The sequence below is a fragment of the Oncorhynchus mykiss genome, chromosome 19 (genome assembly GCF_057628025.1).
Source record: "Oncorhynchus mykiss isolate SJ-2025 chromosome 19, ASM5762802v1, whole genome shotgun sequence".
Lineage (NCBI taxonomy): Eukaryota > Metazoa > Chordata > Actinopteri > Salmoniformes > Salmonidae > Oncorhynchus > Oncorhynchus mykiss.
This window is the reverse complement of record NC_143040.1, coordinates 73,558,065-73,573,138: the sequence shown is the minus strand read 5'-3', so window position 1 is coordinate 73,573,138 and position 15,074 is coordinate 73,558,065. Positions and strand designations below refer to the sequence as shown.

The following is a 15,074-nucleotide window of genomic DNA, read 5'->3' as shown; positions in this document are numbered from 1 at the left end:
TGTGCCTTGTGTGTCAATCTGAGTGCCTCTTTCCTTAATATAACCCCTCACTCTCTGATCAGGGTCCTGTCTGGGACATTACCTCACCAACAAACTACCTGGACACCTGGGGGTGTGTGTGTGTGTGTGTGTGTGTGTGTGTGTGTGTGTGTGTGTGTGTGTGTGTGTGTGTGTGGGTGTGTGTGTGTGTGTGTGTGTGTGTGTGTGGTATGGAAGTTGTTATTGAACTAGTGGGCTACTATATGTCAGTTGCTTTGTTGTCGTGGCAACGTCCTTTCACCTCTTCCTCCTTCCAGTCTGGAACAACACCACCTATTAATGACTTCCCTCAATGTTCTTTATGATGTTTGACTTTCCGTTGTTTTCTCTCTTTCCAGCTTTTGTGTGTGTGGACGTGTGGGTGGACGAATGGGTGGGTGTGGGAGAGTGTGTGTGAACGTGTGGGTGTGTGTGGACGAATGGGTGGGTGTGGGAGGGTGTGTGTGGACGTGTGGGTGTGTGTGGACGAATGGGTGGGTGTGGGAGGGTGTGTGTGGACGTGTGGGTGTGTGTGGACGTGTGGGTGTGTGTAACCAGAAGTCCCCACATAAAATGTAAATAAACAAACATTTGACCAACTGGGGGTTGTTTGTCCCCGCAGGTTAAATGCTACAGATATATACAGTTTAAGTCTGAAGTTTACACCTTAGCCAAATACATTTAAACTCAGTTTTTCACAATTCCTGACATTTAATCCTAGTAAAAATTCCCTGTTTTAGGTCAGTTAGGATCACCGGTTTATTTTAAGAATGTGAAATGTCAGAATAATAGTAGACAGAATGATTTATTTCAGCTTTTATTTCTTTCATCACATTCCCAGTGGGTCAGAAGTTTACATACACTCAATTAGTATTTGGTAGCATTGCCTTTAAAATGTTTAACTTGGGTCAAACGTTTTGGGTAGCCTTCCACAAGCTTCCCACAATAAGTTGGGTGAATTTTGGCCCATTCCTCCTGACAGAGCTGGTGTAACTGAGTCAGGTTTGTAGTCCTTGCTCACACACGCTTTTTCAGTTCTGGCCACACATCTTCTATAGGGTTGAGGTCAGGGCTTTGTGATGGCCACTCTAATACCTTGACTTTGTTATCCTTAAGCCATTTTGCCACAATTTAGGAAGTATGCTTAGGGTCTTTGTCCATTTGGAAGACCCATGTGCGGCCAAGCTTTAGTAAAGCACCCCCACAACATGATGCTGCCACCCCCGTGCTTCACGGTTGGGATGGTGTTCTTCAGCTTGCAAGCCTCCCCCTTTTTCCTCCAAACATAACGATGGTCATTATGGTCAAACAGTTCTATTTTTGTTTCATCAGACCAGAGGATATTTCTCCAAAAAGTACGATCTTTGTCCCCATGTGCAGTTGCAAAATGTAGTCTGGCTTTTTTATGGTGGTTTTCGAGCAGTGGCTTCTTCCTTGCTGAGCTGCCTTTCAGGTTATGTCATTATAGGACTCGTTTTACTGTGGATATAGACACTTTTGTACCTGTTTCCTCCAGAATCTTCACAAGGTCCTTTGCTGTTCTGGGATTGATTTGCACTTTTCGCATCAAAGTACGTTCATCTCTAGGAGACAGAACGCGTCTCCTTCCTGAACGGTATGACGGCTGCGTGGTCCCATGGTGTTTATACTTGTGTACCACTGTTTGTACAGATGAACGTGGTACCTTCAGGCGTTTGTAAATTGCTTCCAAGGATGAACCAGACTTGTGGAGGTCTACAATGATTTTTCTACGTTCTTGGCTTGACATCATTTTTGACATCATTTTTCTGGAATTTTCCAAGCTGTTTAAAGGCGCAGTCAATTTAGTGTATGTAAACTTCTGACCCACTGGAATTGTGATACAGTGAATTATAAGTGAAATAATCTGTCTGTAAACAATTGTTGGAAAAATTACTTGTGTCATGCACAAAGTAGATGTCCTAACCGATTTGACAAAACTATAGTTTGTTAACAAGAAATTTGTGGAGTGGTTGAAAAACTAGTTTTAATAACTCCAAGCCAAGTGTATGTAAACTTCCCACTTCAACTGTATTTATAGGGGGTTAAGGTTGTGTTTTAGGATTTAGGTAAAGGTACAGATTAGGGGTTAGGTAAGGGTACAGATTAGGGGTTAGGTAAGGGTACAGATTAGGGGTTTAGGTAAGGGTACAGATTAGGGGTTAGGTAAGGGTACAGATTAGGGTTTAGGTAAGGGTACAGATTGGGATTTAGCTAAGGGTAAGGGTACAGATTAGGGTTTAGGTAAGGGTAAGGGTACAGATTAGGGTTTAGGTAAGGGTAAGGGTACAGATTAGGGGTTAGGTAAGGGTAAGGGTACAGATTAGGGTTTAGGTAAAGGTACAGATTAGGGTTAGGTAAGGGTAAGGGTACAGATTAGGGTTTAGGTAAGGGTAAGGGTACATATTAGGGTTTAGGTAAGGGTACAGATTAGGGTTTGGGTAAGGGTACAGATTAGGGTTTAGGTAAGGGTACAGATTAGGGTTTAGGTAAGGGTACAGATTAGGGGTCAGGTAAGGGTACAGATTAGGGGTCAGGTAAGGGTACAGATTAGGGGTCAGGTAAGGGTACAGATTAGGGGTTAGGTAAGGGTACAGATTAGGGTTTAGGTAAGGGTAAGGGTACAGATTATGGGTTGGGTAAGGGTACAGATTATGGGTTGGGTAAGGGTACAGATTATGGGTTGGGTAAGGGTAAGGGTACAGATTAGGGTTTAGGTAAGGGTACAGATTAGGGTTAGGTGAGGGTAAGGGTACAGATTAGGGGTTAGGTAAGGGTAAGGGTACAGATTAGGGTTTAGGTAAGGGTACAGATTAGGGTTAGGTAAGGGTAAGGGTACAGATTAGGGTTTAGGTAAGGGTACAGATTAGGGTTTAGGTAAGGGTAAGGGTATAGATTAGGGTTTAGGGAAAATAGGATTTTGAATAGGACTGAAATGTGTGTCCCCACAAGGTTAGTTGTACAAGACTGTGTGTGTGTGCGTGTGTGTGTGTGTGTTTCAAGGAAGATGTAAGGCTGGGGGAGAAAATGGGAGTGGCTGGTCTCTCTCCCCGTCTCTCTCCCTGTCTGTCTCTCATCTCTCCCTGTCTCTCTCTCTCATCTCTCCCTGTCTCTCTCTCTCATCTCTCCCCGTCTCTCTCTCCCCGTCTCTCCCTGTATGTCCCGGTCTCTCTCTCATCTCTCCCGGTCTCTATCTCATCTCTCCCTGTCTCTCCCGGTCTCTCCCTCATCTCTTCCTCATCTCTCCCTGTCTCCCGGTCTCTCTCTCATCTCTCCTGGTCTCTCTCTCTCTCTCTCCCCTCTCATCTCTCCCTGTGTCTCTCCCCGTCTCTCTCGCATCTCTCCTGGTCTCTCTCTCATCTCTCCCGGTCTCTCTCTCATCTCTCCCTCTCATCTCTCCCGGTCTCTCTCTCATCGCCCCCTCTCATCTCTCCCCGTCTCTTTCTCATCTGTCCCTGTCTCTCTCTCATCTCTCCCTGTCTCTCTCTCATCTCTCCCTCTCATCTCTCCCGGTCTCTCTCTCATCTCTCCCTCTAATCTCTCCTGGTCTCTCTCTCATCTCTCCCTCTCATCTCTCCCTCTCATCTCTCCCATCTCTTCCTCTCATCTCTCCCTCTCATCTCTCCCTGTCTCCCTCTCATCTCTCTCTCTCATCTCTCCCTGTCTCTCTCTCTCTCCCCGTCTCTCTCTTTTCCCCTTTTCTGTCTCCCCGTCTCTCCCTGTATGTCCCGGTCTCTCCCGGTCTCTCTCTCATCTCTCCCTGTCTCTCCCGGTCTCTATCTCATCTCGCCCTGTCTCTCCCGGTCTCTCCCTCATCTATTCCTCATCTCTCCCTGTCTCCCGGTCTCTCTCTCATCTCTCCCTGTCTCCCGGTCTCTCTCTCATCTCTCCCTCATCTCTCCCTCTCTTCCCAGTCTCTCTCCCTGTCTCTCCTGGTCTCTCTCTCTCTCTCCCCTCTCATCTCTCCCTGTGTCTCTCCCCGTCTCTCTCGCATCTCTCCTGGTCTCTCTCTCATCTCTCCCGGTCTCTCTCTCATCTCTCCCTCTCATCTCTCCCGGTCTCTCTCTCATCGCCCCCTCTCATCTCTCCCAGTCTCTTTCTCATCTGTCCCTGTCTCTCTCTCATCTCTCCCTGTCTCTCTCTCATCTCTCCCTCTCATCTCTCCCTGTCTCTCTCTCATCTCTCCCTCTCATCTCTCCCTCTCATCTCTCCCTCTCATCTTTCTCATCTCTTCCTCTCATCTCTCCCTCTCATCTCTCCCTGTCTCTCTCTCATCTCTCTCCCTCATCTCTCCCTCATCGGTCCCTCTCATCTCTCCCTCTCATCTCTCCCTGTCTTATCGCTCATCTCTCCCTCTCATCTCTCCCTGTCTCATCTCTCCCTGTCTCCCTCTCATCTCTCTCTCTCATCTCTCCCTGTCTCTCTCTCATCTCTCCCTGTCTCTCCCGGTCTCTCCCTCATCTCTTCCTCATCTCTCCCTGTCTCCCGGTCTCTCTCTCATCTCTCCCTTTCATCTCTTCTTGTCTCTCCCGGTCTCTCTCTCATCTCTCCCTCTCTCCCCGTCTCTCTCCTTGTCTCTCCTGGTCTCTCTCTCTCCCCTCTCATCTCTCCCGGTTTCTCTCTCATCGCCCCCTCTCATCTCCCCTGTCTCTCCCGGTCTCTCTCTCATCTCTCCCTCTCTCCCCGTCTCTCTCTCATCTCTCCCGGTCTCTCATCTCTCCCTCTCATCTCTCCCGGTTTCTCTCTCATCGCCCCCTCTCATCTCTCCCGGTCTCTCTCTCATCTGTCCCTGTCTCTCTCCCTGTCTCTCCCGGTCTCTCTCTCATCTCTCCCTCTCATCTCTCCCAGTCTCTCTCTCATCTCTCCCTGTCTCTCTCTCATCTCTCCCGCTCTCCCTCTCATCTCTCCCTGTCTCTCCCCGTCTCTCTCGCATCTCTTCCTCATCTCTCCCTGTCTCCCGGTCTCTCTCTCATCTCTCCCTTTCATCTCTCCCTTTCTCTCCCGGTCTCTCTCTCATCTCTCCCTCTCTCCCCGTCTCTCTCTCATCTCTCCCGGTCTCTCTCTCATCTCTCCCTCTCATCTCTCCCGGTTTCTCTCTCATCGCCCCCTCTCATCTCTCCCGGTCTCTCTCTCATCTCTCCCGGTCTCTCTCTCATCTCTCCCGGTCTCTCTCTCATCTCTCCCTGTCTCTCTCCCTGTCTCTCCCGGTCTCTCTCTCATCTCTCCCTCTCATCTCTCCCAGTCTCTCTCTCATCTCTCCCTGTCTCTTTCTCATCTCTCCCAGTCTCTCTCTCATCTCTCCCTCTCATCTCTCCCTGTGTCTCTCCCCGTCTCTCTCGCATCTCTCCTGGTCTCTCTCTCATCTCTCCCGGTCTCTCTCTCATCTCTCCCTCTCATCTCTCCCGGTCACTCTCTCATCGACCCCTCTCATCTCTCCCAGTCTCTCTCTCATCTGTCCCTGTCTCTCTCTCATCTCTCCCAGTCTCTCTCTCATCTCTCCCTCTCATCTCTCCCGGTCTCTCTCTCATCTCTCATCTCTCCTGGTCTCTCTCATCTCTCCCTCTCATTTCTCCCTCTCATCTCTCCCTCTCATCTCTCCCATCTCTTCCTCTCATCTCTCCCTGTCTCCCTCTCATCTCTCTCTCTCATCTCTCCCTGTCTCTCTCTCATCTCTCCCTGTCTCTCCCGGTCTCTCCCTCATCTCTTCCTCATCTCTCCCTGTCTCCCGGTCTCTCTCTCATCTCTCCCTTTCATCTCTCCCTGTCTCTCCCGGTCTCTCTCTCATCTCTCCCCATCTCTCTCCTTGTCTCTCCTGGTCTCTCTCTCTCCCCTCTCATCTCTCCCGGTTTCTCTCTCATCGCCCCCTCTCATCTCCCCCTGTCTCTCCCGGTCTCTCTCTCATCTCTCCCTCTCTCCCCGTCTCTCTCTCATCTCTCCCGGTCTCTCTCTCATCTCTCCCTCTCATCTCTCCCGGTTTCTCTCTCATCGCCCCCTCTCATCTCTCCCGGTCTCTCTCTCATCTGTCCCTGTCTCTCTCCCTGTCTCTCCCGGTCTCTCTCTCATCTCTCCCTGTCTCTCTCTCATCTCTCCCGCTCTCCCTCTCATCTCTCCTTGTCTCTCCCTGTCTCTCTCGCATCTCTTCCTCATCTCTCCCTGTCTCCCGGTCTCTCTCTCATCTCTCCCTTTCATCTCTCCCTGTCTCTCCCGGTCTCTCTCTCATCTCTCCCTCTCTCCCCGTCTCTCTCTCATCTCTCCCGGTCTCTCTCTCATCTCTCCCTCTCATCTCTCCCGGTTTCTCTCTCATCGCCCCCTCTCATCTCTCCCGGTCTCTCTCTCATCTCTCCCGGTCTCTCTCTCATCTGTCCCTGTCTCTCTCCCTGTCTCTCCCGGTCTCTCTCTCATCTCTCCCTCTCATCTCTCCCTGTCTCTCTCTCATCTCTCCCTGTCTCTTTCTCATCTCTCCCGGTCTCTCTCTCATCTCTCCCTCTCATCTCTCCCTGTGTCTCTCCCCGTCTCCATCGCATCTCTCCTGGTCTCTCTCTCATCTCTCCCGGTCTCTCTCTCATCTCTCCCTCTCATCTCTCCCGGTCTCTCTCTCATCGACCCCTCTCATCTCTCCTGGTCTCTCTCTCATCTCTCCCTCTCATCTCTCCCAGTCTCTTTCTCATCTCTCCCTCTCATCTCTCCCGGTCTCTCTCTCATCTCTCATCTCTCCTGGTCTCTCTCATCTCTCCCTCTCATCTCTCCCTCTCATCTCTCCTGGTCTCTCTCTCATCTCTCCCTCTCATCTCTCCCGGTCTCTCTCTCATCGACCCCTCTCATCTCTCCCAGTCTCTCTCTCATCTGTCCCTGTCTCTCTCTCATCTCTCCCAGTCTCTTTCTCATCTCTTCCTCTCATCTCTCCCTGTCTCTCTCTCATCTCTCTCCCTCATCTCTCCCTCATCGCTCCCTCTCATCTCTCCCTCTCATCTCTCCCTGTCTCATCTCTCCCTGTCTCCCTCTCATCTCTCTCTCTCATCTCTCCCTGTCTCTCTCTCTCTCTCTCTCTCTCCCCGTCTCTCTCTTTTCCCCTTTTCTCTCTCCCCGTCTCTCCCTGTATGTCCCGGTCTCTCTATCGTCTCTCCCTGTCTCTCCCGGTCTCTCTCTCATCTCTCCCTGTCTCTCCCGGTCTCCCCCTCATCTCTTCCTCATCTCTCCCTGTCTCCCGGTCTCTCTCATCTCTCCCTGTCTCTCCCGGTCTCTATCTCATCTCTCCCTGTCTCTCCCGGTCTCTCCCTCATCTCTTCCTCATCTCTCACTGTCTCCCGGTCTCTCTCTCATCTCTCCCTTCCATCTCTCCCTGTCTCTCCCAGTCTCTCTCTCATCTCTCCCTCTCTCCCCGTCTCTCTCCTTGTCTCTCCTGGTCTCTCTCTCTCCCCTCTCATCTCTCCCTGTGTCTCTCCCCGTCTCTCTCTCATCTCTCCCGGTCTCTCTCTCATCGCCCCCTCTCATCTCTCCCGGTCTCTCTCTCATCTGTCCCTGTCTCTCTCTCATCTCTCCCTGTCTCTCTCTCATCTCTCCCTCTCATCTCTCCCTGTCTCTCCCGGTCTCTCCCTCATCTCTTCCTCATCTCTCCCTCTCTCCCCGTCTCTCTCTCATCTCTCCCTCTCATCTCTCCCGGTTTCTCTCTCATCGCCCCCTCTCATCTCTCCCAGTCTCTCTCTCATCTCTCCCTGTCTCTCTCTCATCTCTCCTGGTCTCTCTCTCATCGCTCCCTCTCATCTCTCCCTGTGTCTCTCCCCGTCTCTCTCGCATCTCTCCTGGTCTCTCTCTCATCTCTCCCGGTCTCTCTCTCATCTCTCCCGGTCTCTCTCCCTGTCTCTCCCGGTCTCTCTCTCATCTCTCCCTCTCATCTCTCCCAGTCTCTCTCTCATCTCTCCCTGTCTCTCTCTCATCTCTCCCGGTCTCTCTCTCATCGCTCCCTCTCATCTCTCCCTGTGTCTCTCCCCGTCTCTCTCGCATCTCTCCTGGTCTCTCTCTCATCTCTCCCGGTCTCTCTCTCATCTCTCCCTTTCATCTCTCCCTGTCTCTCCCGGTCTCGCTCTCATCTCTCCCTCTCTCCCCGTCTCTCTCCTTGTCTCTCCTGGTCTCTCTGTCTCCCCTCTCATCTCTCCCGGTTTCTCTCTCATCGCCCCCTCTCATCTCCCCCTGTCTCTCCCGGTCTCTATCTCATCTCTCCCTGTCTCACCCGGTCTCTCCCTCATCTCTTCCTCATCTCTCCCGGTCTCTCTCTCATCTCTCCCTTTCAGCTCTCCCTGTCTCTCCCGGTCTCTCTCTCATCTCTCCCTCTCTCCCCGTCTCTCTCCTTGTCTCTCCTGGTCTCTCTCTCTCCCCTCTCATCTCTCCCTGTGTCTCTCCCCGTCTCTCTCTCATCTCTCCCGGTCTCTCTCTCATCGCCCCCTCTCATCTCTCCCGGTCTCTCTCTCATCTCTCCCGGTCTCTCTCTCATCTGTCCCTGTCTCTCTCCCTGTCTCTCCCGGTCTCTCTCTCATCTCTCCCTCTCATCTCTCCCAGTCTCTCTCTAATCTCTCCCTCTCATCTCTCCCTGTCTCTCTCTCATCTCTCCCTGTCTCTCTCTCATCTCGCCCGGTCTCTCTCTCATCTCTCCCTCTCATCTCTCCCGGTCTCTCTCTCATCTCTCCCTCTCATCTCTCCCGGTTTCTCTCTCATCGCCCCCTCTCATCTCTCCCGGTCTCTCTCTCATCTGTCCCTGTCTCTCTCCCTGTCTCTCCCTCTCATCTCTCCCTGTCTCTCTCCCTGTCTCTCCCGGTCTCTCTCTCATCTCTCCTGGTCTCTCTCTCATCTCTCCCGGTCTCTCTCTCATCTCTCTCGGTCTCTCTCTCATCTCTCCCTCTCATCTCTCCCGGTCTCTCTCTCATCGCCCCCTCTCATCTCTCCCGGTCTCTCTCTCATCTCTCCCGGTCTCTCTCTCATCTCTCCCTCTCGTCTCTCCCGGTCTCTCTCTCATCGCCCCCTCTCATCTCTCCCGGTCTCTCTCTCATCTCTCCCGGTCTCTCTCTCATCTGTCCCTGTCTCTCCCCGTCTCTCTCTCATCTCTCCCTCTCATCTCTCCCGGTCTCTCTCTCATCGCCCCCTCTCATCTCTCCCGGTCTCTCTCTCATCTCTCCCAGTCTCTCTCTCATCTGTCCCTGTCTCTCTCTCATCTCTCCCTGTCTCTCTTTCATCTCTCCCTCTCATCTCTCCCGGTCTCTCTCTCATCTCTCCCTCTCATCTCTCCTGGTCTCTCTCATCTCTCCCTCTCATCTCTCCCTCTCATCTCTCCCTCTCATCTCTCCCATCTCTTCCTCTCATCTCTCCCTCTCATCTCTCCCTCATCGCTCCCTCTCATCTCTCCCTGTCTTATCTCTCATCTCTCCCTCTCATCTCTCCCGGTCTCTCTCTCATCGACCCCTCTCATCTCTCCCAGTCTCTCTCTCATCTGTCCCTGTCTCTCTCTCATCTCTCCCAGTCTCTTTCTCATCTCTTCCTCTCATCTCTCCCTGTCTCTCTCTCATCTCTCTCCCTCATCTCTCCCTCATCGCTCCCTCTCATCTCTCCCTCTCATCTCTCCCTGTCTCATCTCTCCCTGTCTCCCTCTCATCTCTCTCTCTCATCTCTCCCTGTCTCTCTCTCTCTCTCTCTCTCCCCGTCTCTCTCTTTTCCCCTTTTCTCTCTCCCCGTCTCTCCCTGTATGTCCCGGTCTCTCTATCGTCTCTCCCTGTCTCTCCCGGTCTCTCTCTCATCTCTCCCTGTCTCTCCCGGTCTCTCCCTCATCTCTTCCTCATCTCTCCCTGTCTCTCTCATCTCTCCCTGTCTCTCCCGGTCTCTATCTCATCTCTCCCGGTCTCTCCCTCATCTCTTCCTCATCTCTCACTGTCTCCCGGTCTCTCTCTCATCTCTCCCTTCCATCTCTCCCTGTCTCTCCCAGTCTCTCTCTCATCTCTCCCTCTCTCCCCGTCTCTCTCCTTGTCTCTCCTGGTCTCTCTCTCTCCCCTCTCATCTCTCCCTGTGTCTCTCCCCGTCTCTCTCTCATCTCTCCCGGTCTCTCTCTCATCGCCCCCTCTCATCTCTCCCTGTCTCTCTCTCATCTGTCCCTGTCTCTCTCTCATCTCTCCCTGTCTCTCTCTCATCTCTCCCTCTCATCTCTCCCTGTCTCTCTCTCATCTCTCTCTCTCATATCTCCATGTCTCTCTCTCATCTCTCCCTGTCTCTCCCGGTCTCTATCTCATCTCTCCCTGTCTCTCCCGGTCTCTCCCTGATCTCTTCCTCATCTCTCCCTGTCTCCCGGTTTCTCTCTCATCTCTCCCATCCATCTCTCCCTGTCTCTCCCGGTCTCTCTCTCATCTCTCCCTCTCTCCCCGTCTCTCTCCTTGTCTCTCCTGGTCTCTCTCTCTCCCCTCTCATCTCTCCCGGTTTCTCTCTCATCGCCCCCTCTCATCTCCCCCTGTCTCTCCCGGTCTCTCTCTCATCTCTCCCTCTCTCCCCGTCTCTCTCTCATCTCTCCCGGTCTCTCTCTCATCTCTCCCTCTCATCTCTCCCGGTTTCTCTCTCATCGCCCCCTCTCATCTCTCCCGGTCTCTCTCTCATCTCTCCCGGTCTCTCTCTCATCTCTCCCGGTCTCTCTCTCATCTGTCCCTGTCTCTCTCCCTGTCTCTCCCTCTCATCTGTCCCTGTCTCTCTCCCTGTCTCTCCCGGTCTCTCTCTCATCTCTCCCTCTCATCTCTCCCAGTCTCTCTCTCATCTCTCCCTGTCTCTCTCTCATCTCTCCCGGTCTCTCTCTCATCTCTCCCTCTCATCTCTCCCGGTCTCTCTCTCATCGACCCCTCTCATCTCTCCCAGTCTCTCTCTCATCTGTCCCTGTCTCTCTCTCATCTCTCCCAGTCTCTTTCTCATCTCTTCCTCTCATCTCTCCCTGTCTCTCTCTCATCTCTCTCCCTCATCTCTCCCTCATCGCTCCCTCTCATCTCTCCCTCTCATCTCTCCCTGTCTCATCTCTCCCTGTCTCCCTCTCATCTCTCTCTCTCATCTCTCCCTGTCTCTCTCTCTCTCTCTCTCTCCCCGTCTCTCTCTTTTCCCCTTTTCTCTCTCCCCGTCTCTCCCTGTATGTCCCGGTCTCTCTATCGTCTCTCCCTGTCTCTCCCGGTCTCTCTCTCATCTCTCCCTGTCTCTCCCGGTCTCTCCCTCATCTCTTCCTCATCTCTCCCTGTCTCTCTCATCTCTCCCTGTCTCTCCCGGTCTCTATCTCATCTCTCCCGGTCTCTCCCTCATCTCTTCCTCATCTCTCACTGTCTCCCGGTCTCTCTCTCATCTCTCCCTTCCATCTCTCCCTGTCTCTCCCAGTCTCTCTCTCATCTCTCCCTCTCTCCCCGTCTCTCTCCTTGTCTCTCCTGGTCTCTCTCTCTCCCCTCTCATCTCTCCCTGTGTCTCTCCCTGTCTCTCTCTCATCTCTCCCGGTCTCTCTCTCATCGCCCCCTCTCATCTCTCCCTGTCTCTCTCTCATCTGTCCCTGTCTCTCTCTCATCTCTCCCTGTCTCTCTCTCATCTCTCCCTCTCATCTCTCCCTGTCTCTCCCGGTCTCTCCCTCATCTCTCCCTCTCTCCCCGTCTCTCTCTCATCTCTCCCTCTCATCTCTCCCGGTTTCTCTCTCATCGCCCCCTCTCATCTCTCCCGGTCTCTCTCTCATCTCTCCCGGTCTCTCTCTCATCTCTCCCGGTCTCTCTCTCATCTCTCCCGGTCTCTCTCTCATCTGTCCCTGTCTCTCTCCCTGTCTCTCCCGGTCTCTCTCTCATCTCTCCCTCTCATCTCTCCCAGTCTCTCTCTCATCTCTCCCTGTCTCTCTCTCATCTCTCCCGGTCTCTCTCTCATCGCTCCCTCTCATCTCTCCCTGTGTCTCTCCCCGTCTCTCTCGCATCTCTCCTGGTCTCTCTCTCATCTCTCCCGGTCTCTCTCTCATCTCTCCCTTTCATCTCTCCCTGTCTCTCCCGGTCTCGCTCTCATCTCTCCCTCTCTCCCCGTCTCTCTCCTTGTCTCTCCTGGTCTCTCTGTCTCCCCTCTCATCTCTCCCGGTTTCTCTCTCATCGCCCCCTCTCATCTCCCCCTGTCTCTCCCGGTCTCTATCTCATCTCTCCCTGTCTCACCCGGTCTCTCCCTCATCTCTTCCTCATCTCTCCCGGTCTCTCTCTCATCTCTCCCTTTCAGCTCTCCCTGTCTCTCCCGGTCTCTCTCTCATCTCTCCCTCTCTCCCCGTCTCTCTCCTTGTCTCTCCTGGTCTCTCTCTCTCCCCTCTCATCTCTCCCTGTGTCTCTCCCCGTCTCTCTCTCATCTCTCCCGGTCTCTCTCTCATCGCCCCCTCTCATCTCTCCCGGTCTCTCTCTCATCTCTCCCGGTCTCTCTCTCATCTGTCCCTGTCTCTCTCCCTGTCTCTCCCGGTCTCTCTCTCATCTCTCCCTCTCATCTCTCCCAGTCTCTCTCTAATCTCTCCCTCTCATCTCTCCCTGTCTCTCTCTCATCTCTCCCTGTCTCTCTCTCATCTCGCCCGGTCTCTCTCTCATCTCTCCCTCTCATCTCTCCCGGTCTCTCTCTCATCTCTCCCTCTCATCTCTCCCGGTTTCTCTCTCATCGCCCCCTCTCATCTCTCCCGGTCTCTCTCTCATCTGTCCCTGTCTCTCCCTGTCTCTCCCTCTCATCTCTCCCTGTCTCTCTCCCTGTCTCTCCCGGTCTCTCTCTCATCTCTCCTGGTCTCTCTCTCATCTCTCCCGGTCTCTCTCTCATCTCTCTCGGTCTCTCTCTCATCTCTCCCTCTCATCTCTCCCGGTCTCTCTCTCATCGCCCCCTCTCATCTCTCCCGGTCTCTCTCTCATCTCTCCCGGTCTCTCTCTCATCTCTCCCTCTCGTCTCTCCCGGTCTCTCTCTCATCGCCCCCTCTCATCTCTCCCGGTCTCTCTCTCATCTCTCCCGGTCTCTCTCTCATCTGTCCCTGTCTCTCCCCGTCTCTCTCTCATCTCTCCCTCTCATCTCTCCCGGTCTCTCTCTCATCGCCCCCTCTCATCTCTCCCGGTCTCTCTCTCATCTCTCCCAGTCTCTCTCTCATCTGTCCCTGTCTCTCTCTCATCTCTCCCTGTCTCTCTCTCATCTCTCCCTCTCATCTCTCCCGGTCTCTCTCTCATCTCTCCCTCTCATCTCTCCTGGTTTCTCTCATCTCTCCCTCTCATCTCTCCCTCTCATCTCTCCCATCTCTTCCTCTCATCTCTCCCTCTCATCTCTCCCTCATCGCTCCCTCTCATCTCTCCCTGTCTTATATCTCATCTCTCCCTCTCATCTCTCCCTGTCTCATCTCTCCCTGTCTCCCTCTCAACTCTTTCTCTCATCTCTCCCTGTCTCTCTCTCTCTCTCCCCGTCTCTCTCTTTTCCCCTTTTCTCTCTCCCCGTCTCTCCCTGTATGTCCCGGTCTCTCTCTCGTCTCTCCCTGTCTCTCCCGGTCTCTCTCTCATCTCTCCCTGTCTCTCCCTCATCTCTTCCTCATCTCTCCCTGTCTCTCGCTCATCTCTCTCCCTCATCTCTCCCTCATCGCTCCCTCTCATCTCTCCCTCTCATCTCTCCCTGTCTCATCTCTCCCTGTCTCCCTCTCATCTCTCTCTCTCATATCTCCATGTCTCTCTCTCATCTCTCCCTGTCTCTCCCGGTCTCTATCTCATCTCTCCCTGTCTCTCCCGGTCTCTCCCTCATCTCTTCCTCATCTCTCCCTGTCTCCCGGTCTCTCTCTCATCTCTCCCATCCATCTCTCCCTGTCTCTCCCGGTCTCTCTCTCATCTCTCCCTCTCTCCCCGTCTCTCTCCTTGTCTCTCCTGGTCTCTCTCTCTCCCCTCTCATCTCTCCCGGTTTCTCTCTCATCGCCCCCTCTCATCTCCCCCTGTCTCTCCCGGTCTCCCTCTCATCTCTCCCTCTCTCCCCGTCTCTCTCTCATCTCTCCCGGTCTCTCTCTCATCTCTCCCTCTCATCTCTCCCGGTTTCTCTCTCATCGCCCCCCTCTCATCTCTCCCGGTCTCTCTCTCATCTCTCCCGGTCTCTCTCTCATCTGTCCCTGTCTCTCCCTCTCATCTGTCCCTGTCTCTCTCCCTGTCTCTCCCGGTCTCTCTCTCATCTCTCCCTCTCATCTCTCCCAGTCTCTCTCTCATCTCTCCCTGTCTCTCTCTCATCTCTCCCGGTCTCTCTCTCATCTCTCCCTCTCATCTCTCCCTGTCTCTCTCTCATCTCTCTCCCTCATCTCTCCCTCATCGCTCCCTCTCATCTCTCCCTGTCTTATCGCTCATCTCTCCCTGTCTCATCTCTCCCTGTCTCCCTCTCATCTCTCTCTCTCATATCTCCATGTATCTCTCTCATCTCTCCCTGTCTCTCCCGGTCTCTATCTCATCTCTCCCTGTCTCTCCCGGTCTCTCCCTCATCTCTTCCTCATCTCTCCCTGTCTCCCGGTCTCTCTCTCATCTCTCCCATCCATCTCTCCCAATCTCTCTCGGTCTCTCTCTCATCTCTCCCTCTCTCCCCGTCTCTCTCCTTGTCTCTCCTGGTCTCTCTCTCTCCCCTCTCATCTCTCCCGGTTTCTCTCTCATCGCCCCCTCTCATCTCCCCCTGTCTCTCCCGGTCTCTCTCTCATCTCTCCTTCTCTCCCCGTCTCTCTCTCATCTCTCCCGGTCTCTCTCTCATCTCTCCCTCTCATCTCTCCCGGTTTCTCTCTCATCGCCCCCTCTCATCTCTCCCGGTCTCTCTCTCATCTCTCCCGGTCTCTCTCTCATCTGTCCCTGTCTCTCTCCCTGTCTCTCCCTCTCATCTGTCCCTGTCTCTCTCCCTGTCTCTCCCGGTCTCTCTCTCATCTCTCCCAGTCTCTCTCTCATCTCTCCCTGTCTCTCTCTCATCTCTCCCGGTCTCTCTCTCATCTCTCCCTCTCATCTCTCCCTGTGTCTCTCCCCGTCTCTCTCGCATCTCTCCTGGTCTCTCTCTCATCT

At 53.4% G+C, this 15,074-nt stretch overlaps 1 protein-coding gene across 4 annotated transcripts in view; it reads left to right on the top strand.

The window, feature by feature from the left end:
• LOC110513746 (protein numb homolog) overlaps positions 1 to 15,074 on the top strand; it is a 131,613-nt gene that overhangs the window by 79,397 nt on the left and 37,142 nt on the right. The gene's annotated exons all lie outside the window — the stretch shown is intronic.